Below are 4,957 nucleotides of genomic sequence, written 5' to 3'. Positions count from 1 at the left end.
AAAGATAATACATTTCTAGTGCAATGAAGATTATTTATGTTGATAAAAAATGTTTTCTATGCTGGTTTAGATATAATCGACATGGAAATTCTTATAATTTATTATGAAATTACTGTTATATCAACTTTCTATGTCGATTCTAATAGTAATCCACTTAAAAAGTCTAATCATATTTATAATTTTGTCACCACTTCACTTATTATGGTAGGTGGATACAACTGACATAAGAAGTTGTCATAAAAAATTATTTGTGTAAAAACTACTTTTGTGTTTTTTTTACTATAAACCATTTCTTAACCATTATATTTCAACTCACTTTATTTCGTGGTATTGATATAGTTAATCATTAAATCTTAAAGGTGTATTATTCAAATAGATTCTTTGGGTGATAGTGCACCATAATATTAGGGATATGTTGTGTGATATAAGAAAATAAAATCTACTAGATAGTGGTAATAATTAGGAAGTACAACTACAAAAAAGTTTTTTAACGTATGTTATTTTGGACAATCAATGTCCAACATAACATCGACGTTTTATTGGAAGATGTCAATGTGATGTCGGATGTATCGTAATAGACATCATTAGACGTCGGTTTTGACACTAACGGATGTCCCATTTGTTTTTTTTTCATAAAAATAAAATTGTTTTACAATAAAACCACACCTGCAAATCAGAAAATGTTTCCAACATGTCACAAAATTATATATACTATGCATTTCAAGTCATTATAATACTAAACAATCTAAAAAACAATCCAAAATACTAACCAAAATATTAACCTTCTTAAAGGGTTGAAAATGGAAATCATCGAAAGAGAATGGGCACAAACAATGTAGAATGGGCACAAGTAATGAAGAAGGAAAGTGTCGCTGCCAAGGCCCGAGAACTCGCGCACAAGAACTGTACCAAAAGCCAATGAAAACGAATTTTAATCAGTTCAAATGAAAGATAATGGTTCTAAACATAATATAATCGGTGCAAAATGATTTTAAATAGTGAAAAGTAGAAGAAAATTTAACTGAACGTTAATGGCGAGCGAGAGAAAGCAAAGGAAGAAGATGAATGCAGTGAGAGAGAAAACACATAATTGGTGTTCTCGTTCTAGAGTGGGTGAAAATGCAGGGTATTTGAAGTCGACTAGTATCGGTCCTCCTTGCTATCCAACTCTAAGTGGTAAACAAATTAATATATTTTGCAACTTTTTGATGTCAGTGGAGAGGGGAGCCGACGTCTATTTCAAATTAAACGTTGGGGGACCTGTAGCCAATGTCCAAAGTCTATAAAACAGTGACTTTTCAGTTCTGGATGTAGACCATTTAACGTCTGACGCTAAGGGAGCCGACATCCAAACCATGTTTGATGTCGAGGACCCCCATAAGCGACGTCTAGAATGCCGTGTTATTTATAAAATTGTCAACGGTAATTTTTTACATTGGATTTTCTTGCGTTAGACATTAAGCGCGTGACGTTAAACATTATTTCTACAATAGTGAAGATTATAATATTAGTATTAGATAGTTGAACACAAGAGAAGAAGAAGAGAGAAAAAAATGTTAGAAGTTGTATAATTATTAATGTTTTATTTATAATTAGTTGTTAACGGTTTGGCTAACATACTGAATCGTTCAAGTAATAGAACATGGTAAGACCAAATATTATTTTCCAAGATACTTGTGTAATACTAAAAAATTATACGATTAACAACTCATTTAGACTAAAGAGTAGTACATGGATTTACAAATATGTGCAAGGACATTAATTTACAAACAATACAATGTGGACTTTGGTAGTTGAAGACACTTAAGAGTGGAAAAATTTCAAAAATGATATGGATCGACATTGCTAAGGTTAGGTTTCACCAACTTCACTCCTATGCATACACAACTTTATCTCCTCTCCATCAAATACTAATGTCAACCCACACTCTAGCCCTATTCTCTTAGCCGAAAAAGCCTAGATTTTCCTATTAAGCGTCAAACCTTTGACCACTCAACAAGAAAACTCGCATTAAAATCTAGAGTTTAAGACAACAAATGGGTCATGTTCCATCCCTAGAATGGACATGGATCTCTTGTTTCAAGTATAATCACACAAGATACATCCCATACCTAATGAATCACAAATCAAGTCATGAACGTCCTCATTACATGCAAACATTAAGATAGAAAAAAAAAGCAAGCAATTAATGGAAAAACATATACATACATGTATGTACATGTACATACATGTATGTACATGTATATACATGTGTATATATTTTTAAATTTTTTTAATAGTTTATCAAAATAAATTTATAAAAATTTTAAAGAAAAATATAAAAAAAATATACTTTTACAATTGTATCTAAATATAAATAATTTATGAGTTTATAAAAAATGACTTATGTTAAATTTTTTTATTTTTTAAAATAATTTTATTTTAAAATTTAATATATTATATTTTTAAATTTTTAAAATAATGAAATTATATATCTCAAACATAATTATAATTAAAAAATTATTTTTAATAACTTTTTATAAAATCAATATTATATGTTATTTAGAAATAACTTTCATTTGAAGATTTTTTTTCAGTTATAGATCGCTTTTTAATTTTATTGAGTAGATTATTAGAATTGTTTTCCAAAATAGAGTTTTTGCTGTTCAGTATATTTTTGTTTTTGCAAAAGACTAAATTTTATCATGTGTTTTTTTTTTAATTTTGCAGGTTGTTTGTTGTTGAAATTTTTTTATTTTGAGGACAACTTTTTAACAACATTTTCTTTTTTAATTTTATAAATTTTTATATTTATTTATAATATTTATAATAAATTAATTTATTAAAATTTTACAATTTTTATGTGAATATAAATTTAAAAAATATATTTAATTAATATTTATAATTTAATTGAGTATAAATGTTTTTGAAAAATGATATAATAAATAAGATAATTTAAATATGTTGTAAATATAGAAATAGAAAAATGATCATAATAAAATATTACAATTCTGGCTTTTTTTGGAAAATTAATTTTTATAAATGTATATTTATCTGATTAAAATAGTTTACGTAATAAATTTTGTGTGTATAATAAGTTAGAAAATAAAATAAAATAATAATATGATTTTAGGAGGAAATATTTGAACTTTTTTTTTCCTGTAGGACACTGTCTCTGTAACATCCTACAAAATATAGCTTAAAACTATACGAAGGACTCAACATATAATAATATGATAGGACAGTTAACAACTTTACAATAAGAGTTCTAGATAAATTAAAAATGCTGAGCATTTAGAACTTTACAATAACTAATAAAGTCCGGTACAAATTAGAAAAAAAAGCCGAACGGTTCCAAAACTACGTTTAAACCGAACGGTGGTACAAAATGATACTAATCCTATCGACCGAACGGTCTTAAGGTAAAACTTCAATATTCTTCCTTCAAAGCTTCTTCCAGGGAATCCTCGTCCCCTTCTGTTCATATCCACTAGATGATCATTGCAACAGGAAGGATGATCAAACGGACAACATAGACAAGACAAGAGAGTAGGGTAAGCTTATATAATTTAATTAATCATAAAAACCTAACAGATTCATATATAGCATACAATCATCACACATACAATTTCAAACAATAACCAACAAAAATAAACATGCAATGACTGACCACTGACTTGACTCATCCGGATTGTATGAATTATGTAGCTACGACGTTTATGCACCCGGATGGTGTAGTAGCTGGGATGCCCTCAACAGCTGCCACCCGAGGTTAGTCCGTTATATCTCGCCCAGGTTAACCTTATGGACTAGGACCTCCTGCCATTCTCACACATGAGTTACTCTTCTCTACGTGAGAATGAGTAATCACAGAGTATCAGGATAAACGCCAGCTAAACATAACCATATTCATACTTTACCATTCAGTAACCAACCACGAGATATTCCTTTTTGGAATACTCTTTCATATCCATACTATTCAATTCATGTCATACTTTAAATATCATCATACTTAATCATCAATTTAGTCAAACCGAACAATAAAATAAGATCTCATTCTTGAACAAAACTAAAAGAGATATCATCATACCTATGAACAAGACCGAACGGGAGAACATTTCTTAGGGCTAACATGACCGAACGCTATAACCAGGCTAATCACTTTAGTTGAACCGAACACTTATTATGATACTGAACTTTTCTTGCTACTCAAAGGCTATAACCGAACGATCTTTACTAGACAAAACCCACAGAATTGACTGAATACTCTAGGACACCTATAATTAGACATGACAGAATACCAAAAGCTTTTAACCGAAACCTAAGAGCTTAGATCGAACACTACAAGCTTAAGCAAAACACTATTAAATCAGGCCGAACACTATTAAATTAGGCCAAACACTATTAAATTATGCCGAACACTCTTAGTTTCAATTACAAGTACATAATTGGTTAATATGACTAGACCGAGTGCTTAGTGCAAGATCGAGCACTACTGAGACCGAGTGCTAGTACAAGACCGAGCACTACTAAGACCGAGTGCTAAGTGCAAGACCGAGCACTACTAAGACCGAGTGCTAAGTGCAAGACCAAACACTATTGAGGTTGAGTGCTAGTACAAGACCGAGCACTACTGAGACCGAACTCTTATTTTCGAATTTATTTGTCGCAACCGGAATTGCGACGGGACGACGATCCAAAAATAAGAAACGGGTTTTGAAAAGAGATTTGGAGTCGCCACCATAGTTTATTATGGAAAACTATGGAAAAACCTCAAAACGATAAAGCACGGTCCGCAAAAACCAAAGATTGGGTTCGGGAGTCGGTTACGCGTGGGGAAGGTGTTAGCACCCCACAACGCCTGCCCTAAGGCAGTACCTTTAACTAAATGCACGAATATGATGTGGTTTTCAAAATGTTTAATTATCCCCTAAAATAAAATTCTAAATAAACAAAACATATTTTTTTAGTTTTTTGG

Source organism: Vigna umbellata, chromosome 4 (assembly GCF_029865625.1).
Source record: "Vigna umbellata cultivar VRB3 chromosome 4, Vumbellata_1.0, whole genome shotgun sequence".
Lineage (NCBI taxonomy): Eukaryota > Viridiplantae > Streptophyta > Magnoliopsida > Fabales > Fabaceae > Vigna > Vigna umbellata.
This window is presented reverse-complemented; position numbering follows the sequence as displayed.